Source organism: Neofelis nebulosa, chromosome 18 (genome assembly GCF_028018385.1).
Source record: "Neofelis nebulosa isolate mNeoNeb1 chromosome 18, mNeoNeb1.pri, whole genome shotgun sequence".
Taxonomy (NCBI): domain Eukaryota; kingdom Metazoa; phylum Chordata; class Mammalia; order Carnivora; family Felidae; genus Neofelis; species Neofelis nebulosa.
In genome coordinates, this window is record NC_080799.1 from 2417487 (window position 1) to 2430680 (window position 13194).

General features: G+C 51.1%; 1 long non-coding RNA gene across 2 annotated transcripts; it reads left to right on the plus strand.

The window, feature by feature from the left end:
• Positions 1-886: 886 nt before the first annotated feature.
• On the plus strand, positions 887-7558 carry LOC131500882 (uncharacterized). Of its 2 annotated transcripts, none has more exons than XR_009256517.1 (4): positions 887-1164; positions 2103-2359; positions 6836-6873; positions 7096-7558. It is a non-coding gene; the product is annotated as an uncharacterized LOC131500882 (long non-coding RNA). The 2 variants fall into 2 exon arrangements; XR_009256518.1 differs by having other exon boundaries at positions 887-1103.
• Positions 7559-13194: the final 5636 nt, after the last annotated feature.

The window sequence follows — 13194 nt, forward strand, 5'->3', positions numbered from 1 at the left end:
TTGATGCTATTGCAAATGAGCCTTAAAAATTTCATTACCAAATTGTTCATTACTGACTTAGAAAAATACAATTTATTTTCGTACATTGATCTTTTATCCTGTACCCTTGCTAAATTTACTTGCTCTTAGAAGGATATATGTGTGTGTGTGTATGTGTTGATTCTCTAGGATTTTCTACATACAGGATGATGCCATCTGTGAATGAAAAGTTTTACTTCTTTCTTTCGAGTCTGAGTGCTTTTAATGGTTTTTTTCTTTCGCCTTATTTCACCAGCTAGACTCTTCAGTGCAGTGCCGAAAAGAAAGGGTGACAATGGACATCCCTACCTCATCTCCGATCTTGGCAGAAAGCATTCTGATCTTTTCCCATGAAGTGTGACGTTAATGGTGATTTCTTGTGCTTCAACAGGTTGAGAGAATTCCCTTACATTCCTATTTTGTTGATGTTTTTTCTTCACGAATAGGTGTTGGGTTTGTCAATTGCTTTCTCTGTGTCTACTGAGACGATTCACCATCTGGGGGTGCCATCTGTTTCCTGCTAGGACCCTGACTGATGGCAAATGCTCACTGCACGATGAAACGTAAATCATGGGGTTCCCTCTTCCTGCATCGATGGATCAGTGCACCGACTCGGTGCCTCTTATCCCAGCTTTTTGGCTTCAACAGATTTGGTTTTAAAATATATCCAAAAACTGTGGGATGCTCCCAGTGTCAAAGGGGAGGCCTGATTTCCCTCCCTGGGTGTGGACTGGACTTAGTGACTCACTTCAGATGAATCGAGTACGGCAGAAGGGCTGGTGGGTGGTTTCCAAGACTAGATCATAAAAGGCATTGTGACTTGTGCCTTGTTCTCTCTCCTGGATCACTCCCTCTGCAGGATGCCAAATGCTGTGTTATGCCATCACCGGGGCAGCCCTACAGAGTGAGCCTTGGGTGGGCTGTTTGGGAAGGGGAGCCCCAAGCTTTTGGATGACCGCAACCCCAACCAACATCTGACCGCAAACTCATGAGACACCTGGAGCCAGAACCCCCTAGCTGAGTTGCTCCCAAATTCCTGAACCCCAAAGCTGAAGAGTAATAAGTGATTATTCTTTTAAGCCACAGTGTGTTGGATTTGCTCTGTAGCAAATGAAAATACAAGATACATTGCCACTTTCTCTCGGGGTATGTTCAACCCTACAATGATGGAGGTGGGGCTGAAGAAACAGATTTCTGGACCAGGGGCAGGTGTAGAGGTTAGGTCCCATAAGGACGCATTATTCTCGGAGTATCTCTGGTTTCCGAATTTCCACTCAATGTCATCTAGCATCCTGTCCATCCCAACATGTCAGGTCTTTGATAAAGTGTGTTCTTCTAAGAAAGGAACCCAGGGTCATGGCCTCCCAAGACTGACGTGCTGAGCAGGTAACCTGACGCTGACACGTGAGGCCGCCCACATTCGGCCCCCACCCGGTGTTCCTTCTAGAACGCCAGACAGCAGGGACACGCACACTCTGAATTTTGATCACCTGTGGGTGGATGGGCTGTTTTCTAATGAGATTCTCTGCCCAGCCCCTTCTGCTGGAAGTTTCACCCAGGAGGAAAGATCTGAAGCACTGTGTCAAAGGTTATAAAAGCATTTACGCAGCAAGTGAAGTCTTGCTTAACAATTGGAACTAAAAACAAAAAAAAACAAAAAAAAAAAGAGGAAGAAGAAGGAGACGAAGGAGAAGGAACTATCTGCTTCAGGCTGGGGCCCTGCACCTTAGCATCTGTGTAAAGTGAAAATAAATCCCTCTTTTCTGAGAAACAGAAGGTTCCTATTCACCTCTGTTCATGTACAATTAGATACTTTCTCATCTTCCTTGCAAGTAGAAGCTGGTTTATCGTCCTAAGAGATAGGAAACTCTTAAGTAGCCTTGTGTATGTGTCAGAACATTCCAGACACAAAGGACAAAACCCCAATCCAACCTTACGTAGCCTGAGCAAAACAGGTAACTTTCTTGTCTAACCGTACCAGAAAAGCAGGCAAGAATTTAGCCAAACAAAGGGGATTCGAACGACATCTTTTATCTTGTTTCCTCTTCTCTCAAATTAATTGCCTTCATTCTCTCCCGACACAGCTGGACCCACGGCCAGACGGATGTCCCCCAAACATGACCTCCTGTCGCATACATCCAGCTCTCTGCCTGATGTCGCCATTGGCTTACCTGGCAGGGCTCGAACACTAAGTAGCCTCAAACTCGGCTCCTGATTTGCTCCTGCGGCTTGTGCTTCGTCCTCCAGTGTTTCCCTGTCAGAGTAGATGGCACCAGCCTCCAGCCACACACGCCGGAAACCTCTCTGACCTCTGCCTCCCTCATCCCCTCAAGGTCAATCAGTAAGTACTCTAGCCTCCCCCCCACCTCCCTGTCCAACTTCTTAGTCAGAGCCACCCTCCCTCCAGTGGGGTTACAGTAACTGCCTTCTAATGGATTCATCCCCAACGGTTCTTACTCCCTCTGATTCATTCTGCATTATGGTCACCCTAGAGATCCTTAAAAAACACAGATTGGACTGTCAGTCCCCCGCTGTGTACCCTTCAAGCACTACTGGGATAACACCCCAAATCTTTACAAGAGCGTGATCCTACCCCGCCTGTCTACCCTCCCTCACCTGGAGCCGCTTTCCTCTTTCCTCCAGCTCACGGTCCTTCCCACCCCATGGCCTTGGCACACACTGTGTCCTCTACCCAGACGTTCCGTTCTGTTTCATTCCCGACTTAGTTCCCACACACACCTCAGAGGTGGTGTGTGGGTTTTAAATTAAGATCACGAATTCTTTGACATTCCTCCTTCCCAAATGGAGCGCAATTGTCCCCTGTTTTAATGAACGTGGCAGAAGAGACCAGGGTGTGAAAGGCATTGGGGCTTCCTCCTTCTCCTCTCTCCTGGATTGCCTGCTCTGGGAGAAGCAGGCTGCCATGTTGTGAGGGCACCCTCAGGAAGCCGCTGCTTGAGTCTACAGAGGCCTCCGGCCAACAGCCAGTGAGTGAGTTTGGAAGTGGACCCCACCGCCCCACTCGGGCCCTCAGATGAGCCCCCAGCCAGCTGCTTGTCTGCAAGCTCGTGACTCAGCCAGGGACACCCCGCCATGCCATGCGTGAGCCCCTGACCCACAGAAAGGGAGATAATTAAAGGCTTATTGTTTTGAGGCACACAGCTCTGTGGTAATCTGTTACACAGCAACAGACGATTGATATGGTCATTTCCTACCTTATTCCCTTTCTTTTTTAAAAACTTTTTTTTAACGTTTATTTATTTTTGAGACAGAGAGAGACAGAGAGAGACAGAGCATGAACGGGGGAGGGTCAGAGAGAGAGGGAGACACAGAATGTGAAACAGGCTCCAGTCTCTGAGCACTCAGCACAGAGCCTGACGCGGGGCTCCAACTCACGGACCGCGAGATCGTGACCTGAGCTAAGTCGGACACTTAACCGACTGAGCCACCCAGGCACCCCATCCTACCTTATTCCCTTTCATAGCTCCTCTGACATTTACAGTTAAGTAAGTAGCTGGGGAACTCACTGTGGAGAAATGTCCACTGTGGTCCCCACCATGGCCTTGGGGATCTGACCCGGGTAAGTGCTTGCGGGGGTCACCGCACGCACCCAGCTGGTGGTAGTCTAAGTCTTCTGGGAGGCAGGATCAGGCCAAACAAAACAGACACCAGAAGCCCATCATTTTCAATGCCCTTTCCTTGACAAAACAAAATTATTTCCTGTGACAATCACACAATAATTAATACTTTCTTGCATCATTCTTTAGTTTTAAGGCGAACAGCAACAACTAAAGACAAACTTTTAGGGGCGCCCGGGTGGTTCAGTCGGCTGAGCGTCCCACTCTTGATTTTGGCTCAGGTCATGATCTGGGGGTCCTGGGATCGGGTCCTGAGTCAGGCTCCACACGAAGATACAGCCTGCTTGGTGGTCTCTCTCCCCCTCTCCCTCCGCCCCTCTCCCGTGCTCCTGCTCTCTAAGATAAAGTAAAAAATAAAATAAATTTTAAAAAAGCATAAACTTTTATTTTAAAGATATTATTTGAACTCCATGAAATGAATGCGTTATCGAAACACAGGAACGTGCAGGGCCACGGGGGTGGGAGATCTGAATCGTTCCTGGAGCCAGCAAAACCTGGCTAACTTCCTCTTTAAATGAACGCACACGGGGGTGCCCGGGGGAGCTCAGTCGTCTAAGTGTCCCTTGATTTCTGCTCAGATCATCATCTCAGGGTTTCTGGGTTCGAGCCCCACATCAGGCTCTGCGCTGACAGTGCAGAGCCTGCTTGAGATTCTCTGTCTCTCTGCCCCCTTCCTGTTCTCTCTCTCAAAATAACATAACATAACATAAAATAAAATAAAATAAAATAACATAACATAAAATAAAATAAAATAAAATAAAATAAAATAAAATAAAATACAAATAAACGAGCGCCTGGTGCTGTGTTCCTGGGTGTCGGGGCCAACCATGGACCTGGGACTTCTCCGCATCACCCTCCACGTACGATATGAGGTCTACTCCAGGACGAGTCACAGACATGCTGACCTGAAGCCAGGCCACTCAGCCATCACCGCAGGAAATGTCTACAACTTAGGCCGATGAAAGATTTGGGGAGGGCGTGTGTGTTACCGCCAGCACAGTGCAGAACTACCACAGGGCGATAATAAAAAGTAGACAGACTTGAAAACATTTTTTTTTTGATGTTTATTATTTTTGAGAGAGCATGGGTGTGTACGGCGGGGGAGGGGCAGAGAGAGAGGAGAGAGAGAAAATCCCAAGCAGGCTCCGTGCTGTCAGCGTGGGGCTCGAACTCACGAACCATGAGATCATGAGCTGAGCCGAGATCGAGAGTCAGACCCTTCACCCACTGAGCCACTCAGGCGCCCCAAAAAGCAGATAGACTTTTAGGTGGTTTTATAGCTGTTTGAAAATCCTCTACAGACAGCGCACTCTCGCTGCATGCAGGCTCCTGGGATGGACAGCTCCCACCCTAGGCTGACCTTCTGGAAGGACCGAGGAAGGAGGCATCCAGTTACGAGCTATGAGCACGACACCACGCTGGGAATGTTTTTTTTCACACATATGGGGGTGGCGTTAGCGGTCTAGGGATTTGGGGACATTCGTACACAGTCTTTGAGGATCTTTGCTCTGCCAAGGCCAGTGCTCTGGGTGGTGACAGCCAGGTCGTGGGTGTGGGCCACCCCCGTCTCGCTGCCCGGCACACGCCCCACTGCCCCCCACCCCCCAGAGCAGAGTGCAGGCTTGCGGAAGACGCTTTGGTTGTCGTCAGGTTACAGCTCCATTTCCTACGCGGAGTCCTTAAAACATATTTAAATATTTCAAATTGTCTCCAAATTTTTTTAGAATTCATAAATTTGTAACAGTAACAAGATCATAAAAGAAAAAGCTTGCCCCCGACCAATAGGAGAGAGAACTGACTTATTTATATGTTTATCATTTATTTTCATTTCCCACCTGGATAGTCCCCGGAGATTTGATTTCTCGTTTCCTACAGAATCCAAAGACACAAAGCAGCAGTCGGTGTTAAATAATCTTTACTCTACACCTGTTCAAACTACCTGCAAGAGACACTAGTCATTTGTCCTTATGCACAAACATCAATCCGGGGAACATGAAATTTTAACTATCCATAAATATTCCAACATCCGTACACACGGAGCATCTAATTCCAGCATCAAAATGCAGATAGGCATGAATAGATATTTGGATTTATGACAAAGGGAATCTCATCTGGAAGCCCCTCCCAGGTAGGTCTGGGGGCTGGGTGTGACATATTTGGGATGATGTCTGTTTCCCTCTATTTCTATCAGGTTGATCCTGTAATCCTGTTTAATTAATAATACACGTTGCACGTTTCTCCCCCCCTCCTTCCCATTTAAATTATGTTTGAAATGAGATGGCTGGATGCTTCTTACAAAAATGCCTTGAAAAATAAGCCGTGTCAGACATGAGTGATTTATTATCACTCAGAATGCTGGCTGGGGAAGTCTCAGAATTGATGTCGCTTCCTGCTGGCATTTCTGCGACGAGGACAGTCCAGGGTGCTCTCCTCCTGGGCCCTTGCACGCATGGGGAGGCAGCTCTCACATGCTGTCTCCCCTCCACTGTCTCCCGCTTCCTCACTCCCCTTTGCATGAAACTTGCCCCAGCTTTTAGAGGGCATGTGGAGCCTGACATGAGGCTCGAACTCATGAACCATGAGATCATGAACTGAGCCGAGATCAAGAGTCAGACCCTTCACCGATTGAGCCACTCAGGCGCCCCAAAAAGCAGACAGACTTTTAGTCGGTTTTATAGTTGTTTGAAACTAGAGACCAGCCACTATGCCATAAAGTCAACGACCAGGAGAACAGAGATCCCATGGTCTGGAAGACCTCAAATGAGTTGCATCACACTGACGAGTTCACAGGTTAGTGACCTTCCAAGCCAAGGTTCTTGGACACATTCTGCCCAAATCACAGGGTCGCTGTGCTGTCGATAGTTTGCTCTGTCGGGAATACGAGTGATTATTTATTGAACACGTACTATGTGCCATGCACTAAGCCCATTACAGGAGCAATCTCACTGCTCACTCTTCACAATTGGTATTAAGGGCATCCCTATTTCACAGGTGAGAAAACTGAGGAACCCAGCAAGCACGCAGCCCATCCAGGAGACAGACCCAGATGGCCAGAGTCCAGACTCAACCCTTTCAATGGACTATTGATTACTAATAACCATAGCTAGCCTTTTCCGAACATTGCATGCCAAGAGATGTGCTAAGCCTTCCATAACTACTGCTTCCTTTTGTCTTGGCAGGACGTACAGGGACAAAGATTGTTGTCCACATTTGACAGGTGAGGAAACAACGGAGGCTCGGAGAGTGAAGTCAGTTGTCTAAGGGAAGCCCGACGGCCAATGGGAGGGGTGCCATCTCCCCAACTCCTTAGCCCCTTGTGTTACTCTGCTTTATTGACATGGCGGATGGCATGGTGGGGGGTTGGTCCCAGGGGTGAGATCCCCCTAGAGCTCTATTTTCAGTTTTCTTCAATGTGGTTCCTGTTCCCTTTTCTGCACAGTAATCCCCCCAACCGAGAGAGCCAAAGAATAATGAAGAGAAAACGTTCATGAGCTACTGTTCTCCTCCCCCACCCGTCCGACTGAGTGGATCCAGCCTTTCTGGAAGCACCTTGGGAGTCCCCAGTAAAGTGGACGGTGCACGGAATCACGGGCCAGGAGTTCCAGCGTGAAAGGGCGTACTGAATTCCTAGGACCCCTTTTCTTCCCCCAACAGGGCAACGTTTCGTGGCAGGTCTGGTGTAAGAGACTGACGTACTCTCCCCAAAACAGGTAAATTTCCTACCGAAATGCTCTCTCCTGGAACCGCGAGCACAGAAAGCAGCGAGCTGGCTGTCTCTACAGTTGCATCCAAGAGATGTTAAAAAAAAAAAAAATCTGGACGTCATAGGCGATATTGATTCATACATACGCAGAGACCCAAATCGGAACGGGAGGGTAAAAAGCAAATCAATGAACAAATGCATTTCTTCTGCTCCTGACCTTAGATAATGTGTGCTGATTGAGGGCCTTGTCACTTATTCATAAAACCAGTGTTAAATATTAATTATTCGGCAGATGGCTCCGTCCCAGGAGGGGCCGCCACCGCCTCCCCCAAGGTGCTCTGGGGGCTCCCACAGCTTCCCCACCCCCACTCTGTCACCCAAGCCCTTGGACAGATTTAGATTAGAAGTCACCAGGACTCTGTCTCTACCGGCATGATCGTGGACAGGACAATTACGGAAACAGAATTCATTGTTCGAACAGGCTGAGCTCATAATATCAGTGTGGATTTAGAAAAATCACTTCTTGGCCAGGAATTAAAAATAGCTCTCTCCCCCACCCCCGCCCCCACCCCCCTCTTTCTCTCTCTTGCCAGATTTAGAATCGGAGAAACCTTGATAGGTCACCTCCTAGTTAGTATTCCTGTGGTACCTCCGATTTGCAACATGCTTGAGAATCGTTTTCTTTTAAAATACCAGTTCTTTACAACATTCCTGGGACGGAGTTCCAAGTTATTAGCTTAGTTTTAGATGCACGGGGGTGGAGACACAGAAGCGGGAGACCTACCTACCCAAGGAGCCTAAGGGACCGGTTTGGAGATTGCATGTTAGGACCTCACCCCCAAATGTGAGCACTCAGTGAGAGGGGAGCCCCAGCGGCTTCCCTTCAGCGGCCCCCCCCCTTTGTCTATCTTCAATGGGTTCTCTGCCACCTTGGAATTGAAGAAGAAAAATTCAACAAGGGCCCATATGGTGCTGTTTGGTAACAGCCGCGGGAACTGCAGCCCAGGGACGGGGCCGAGCCCGGAGCAGGACTTGGGGGACCCAGCACTCCACTCTGTCACCTGCACCCCACCCTCCGGCCGAGCATGTTGACGAGTGCCCCCCAAATTCATGTCCACTTGGGGCCCCAGGAGGTGACCTTATTTGGAAATAGGGTGTTGGCAGATGTATTTATTTAAGATGAGGTCACACTGGATTAGGATGGGCCCTAAACCCAACCACGGGTGTCCTTATAAAAAGGCCACGTGAACAGAGGAGGCAGGTCACGTGCCAGGGGTGGGGAGACAGAGATGGGAGTCGTGTGTCCACAAGCCAGGCAGTGCCCGCCAGAGCCGCCAGGAGCTGGGAGAAGCAGCAAGGACCCTCCCCTGGAGGCCGCAGAGGAAGGGGGGCCCTGCCGACTCCCCGGGTTCAGCCATCTGGCCTCCAGAGCGATGAGGGAATAAATTCCTGTTGTTCTATGCCCCCCAGGTCGTGGTCCTCTGTTCTGGTGGCCGCAGGACCCCGACCCGTTTGGATGTGACCCTGCTCCTTACGGACCTTTGTCTCCCAAAGGGGCTTCCTGTCCTGGGCTGTGGTGTGAGCACAGGTGAGCGGTCACCCGCGGAGCAAGCCAACATTGTTCTTCTCGCTCGGGAAAGCGTATTTACACAGTCCAGAACTGCCACCCGTTCGCTAAGTTAAGGAAAATAAGAATTCCTGGGGCGCCTGGGTGGCTCCGTCAGTTAAGGACCTGAGTCCTGGTTTCAGCTCAGGTCATGATCTCACGGTTCATGGGATCGAGCCCCGCATCAGGCTCTGTGCTGACAGTGCTGAGCCTACTTGGGATTCTCTTTCTCTGCCTCGCCCCTGCTCACTCTCTCTCTCAAAGAAATAAATAAACTTAAAAACATTAAAAATGTAAAATAATAGAAATAAAAATTCTTGGAAACAAACAGTTCTTTCTGACCAGGGCCTGGGGTTGGAATGGGTCTCCAAACTAAAAAGTTGTTTTCACTTGGTCTTTTTTCTTTCCGCCTGCCTACCTGATGCCCTTGTCTCCCCCCACCTTCCTTCCTCTCCTCTGCCTCCTCTTTTCCCTCCTTGAACACCAACTCCAACTTGTCTGAGTAGGAGCTACATGATTCTGGAATCTAAGCAACAAGGTTTGAGAAAGCCACCTCAGCCCTCCTTCCGAGTCCACACATATCCCCTGACAAAACAAGTCCTGAAACCCCACCGGTTCAAAATCACGGAGCGACAAAACGATACTTGATGGAAGCTTCCGGAATGTTAAGGACCAGACCCCGAGAGGCCAGTGTTTCCGCCATCATCTGTTGTCTCTGTCCCCGGAGAGACTCCCCGGCTCCCCGCCCACCTCTGTGAGGCAGACAGGTGACTAACACCACCTTATGGCCTCAGAGCAAAGTACATATCGATGGCTCGTGATGAAGACAATGACAGTTTGGGCACAGGGAGGTCAAGCTCTGTTCTTGTCACGTCTTTTTATTTCCCTCCGCGCTTGGGAGCTTTGGAGACGCGTTGGTGGTGCAGAGGGAAGTGTGTGCCAAAAGAATTCTCTGGTGCCCCCTCAGACCTTCTGAGAAACAACCATTTGGAATGTAATAATAATGTCACCACCATAAAGAACTATGTTATAACCAAGCTGGTATGAGCTGCCCCAAACCTTCATGACCACACGGCCTCTGTTTGGAACCGCCGCTACGCAAACACACGGGTGTTTCTCTTACAAAGCACCGTTCGTTCCGCTCAGCTAATCGGCCCTATCTGCCTCCTTCCTATAAGATGGTTCTACAAGTCTGTGGATTTCACCCACGTCACTCTTGGCACAGGAAGCATTTCTATCGGGTGCGGTGGAAGTCCTTACGTCCATTAGGAGCAACGCACGAGGCAATCCTACCACTCGGAAATCATACGAGGAAATTATACTTACAACAGGGAATTACTATAATTATATATAATATACATATAATAATATACATATTATAATAATTATAATTACAATAGGGAAAATTACACCGGCTCATACTCACGCACTGAACTGTCAAACTGAGATCTTTAAGATGACGAGCCATGCACCCGCGGGAGAAAAATGAGGAGCAAAAACACCAGGACAATTTATTCCGAGGATTATCTCTCAGGGAAGGGGTCGCATTGTGCTTGGTAATCATCTCCTAAGAAAGTCGTGGCTAACGGAGGAGGAAGGATCTGGGCTAACTCAGTGTGAGGTCAGGGGGTTCTGGCACCGGGGTTCGGGCTCCCAGACGGGAGTCCCAGTTCGCACCTGCTGCAGAGCAGAGTCAGGGAACAGGGACGGAGGGTGAAAGGAGACCCCCCCCCCCACGCACACCCTACAAGCGCTGAACTTCTCATACCGCTAAGGGTAGAAGTCAGAGCTGGTTCGAGCCAATAGACGAAACGGACCCAGAGGGTCCTCCCCAGCTCCCGCAGCTCCCACGGGCAGCCCTCTCCTGGATTTGCCATCTCGTCCCGGTGGGGATTATTCTGAACAATTAAGGCAAAACTAGATATTTTCTCGAACGAGTTTTATGTCACATAGAATGATTGCCAGGTTTTCCTCAATGCCGTGTGTGGGCTGCCCAATAACCATGATGCTAAAAGTGTATTTTAGGGAGGAGGGAGGGGAGAAAAGAAAGAAGGCAGAGGGAGAGCGCTGGAGGGGGAGCGGGGTGGGTTGGCCTACATCGTGAGCACCCAGGACGGCACCTGCAAGCGAAGTTCTCCTTGACCCCATTCACGATGCCTTTTTCTTACAGGAAAGCATTTACTTCCCAAGCCCGAACCTGGAGTTTCCATTCCACTTAAATACCCCGACACCCGCCTCCCCCAGCCGGGGTGCGTCCTTGCTGGCTTCCCCTCTGCCCACCGTCCACTCAACACACGCACGCGTCTCAGCGACCACGTCCTCATGGGGCGCCCCAGCCACCTCCAAGCCGCCCGCCTCGCTTTACCCCCGCCGCAGCGGCTCCCAGCTACACCTGTGCATCGATTCGGTTTACAAACACTGAGCCAAGCATCGATTCTCCCGCAGCCCGCCCTCGGCCACAAAGCAGATTCATCTGAAAACAGCCCCCGCCCTGCTTCCCTCTCCCTGGCGGCCCCCTTGGCTTTCCTAGGAGGCTGCTTTAGCAGGTCTGTGGCCAAGGCTCCGCTTGTCCTCTAACTTCCAGACCTGACCATGCCTGGTCCCACAGCCTCGGTGCCTCCCTAAGTCGTGTTCTCCCCGTGCATCTGTCAGACGTCTGTCCAACCCTCGAGACACCCCCAGCAACCCCCCCTGCAAGGCCCCCCGCGTCTCCGGCACCTGCAGCGAGGAGCTGGGCCGCGAGGCTCCCAGGCCCGGCTCCTCTGAGGGGCCATGCTAGCTGCAGGGTTCCCTACCGGGCGGCCTGGGTGATGCTCATCCCGGCTCGGTGTCTCCCTCTGCTCGCTCCTGCTTCCTCTGCCTCGCCTCCACGGTGTTAGCCCCACGGCACTCCTCCGTGGACGTCCTGCAGCTGAAGCCGAGCCCGCCTGTCTCGGAAACCTGGCCTGGACAGCACCTGAGGCCACCTTGGCATTTGGGAGGGGGGGAGGGCAGCAGGTGTGAGCTGGTGAAGGCTGATGGGAGGAGGAACGGAGCGCAGGGTCCACATCCGACCCGAGGCCCCACGCTCGGTCTTCTCCGCAGCCGGGAGAGGGGGAGCCACCCTCTGGGGCTGCGGGTGGAGGGGCAGGATGGGGAAACGAGAGCGCTCGCTTTTGTCCCCCCTGTGCCGGCAATTACGCAGCTCTTTGTGACCTCGGTTCTCTGTCCTGTCCCCTTACTCATGTGCCTCCCAGCTGCATTGACCGTGCCCTTTATTGTCTGTGTCCTTGCTGACCCGAGGGCCTGCCCCTCCCAGGGCTCGCTGATTCCATTCACCATGTGTGAGCCATTTGGAGGCACACCAAGCAGCCCAGAGCCCCTGCTCCAACTCCCTTCTCTACGGGGCTCTCACGCTCTGGGCCGCCGTCCCCCTGCCTTCATCACCAGAGCTGGGTACCAGCCCGCCGGGGGCGGCCCCTGTGCCTTGGGGCCGCTGGAATGATTCAAACTCGCCAGGCCTGAGCCGACTCGTGCTGTTCATCCTTGGGGGGTGAGCAGACTGGCTGGCTGTGCCCATTAGACCAGGAAAACGATGATTCACATGGATCAGCTGGCCCAGGAAGGGCCGTGGCCTGGGGCACATGTGTCTACAGAAGGAGCAGGTCCCAGAGGGCTCGCAGCTGAAAGCTGTCTGGCCTCAGCATTGCCAGCAGCTGGAGTGATGGGCTCCCCACTGAACTTGGTGGGGCCCACATTGGGGGCACTGCGGTGGCGGGGGGAGGGGGGAGGGCAGTGTGGGGAGCACAGGGCGGGGCACAGGGCTGGGCACATGGCAGGGCTCGTGGCGGGGCATCGCAGCCCCCCACCCCCTTCTCATTGAGACCACCCTTCAATCAGTAAATCGCCGTTATTAGAACGTTCCCTTGTTTATTTCGTTTCGCTAAGTCTTATCTGAATTCATGTTATTTCCCCATTTGCTGATATCTCCGGCTGCATTAATTGCCGTAGAGAAGGAAAATGTAACTGTTGAGCGCGTCAGTGTGCTGTGTCGAGTGATCAGGTTATCGGCGTTTCGAATGCCCGATGTTATGCAAAGATACTTGGCAGATTGTTATATGGGTGTTGGCGAGAGTTTTAGTAATTTTCAGGAGTTTCTTGGGGTTTTTGAACGGCCTGGAATGTGTTGTGATATTTTCCCGCTTAAAATAATGGAATACAGTCTCCCGTGATCCCAAACGCTGCTCCGG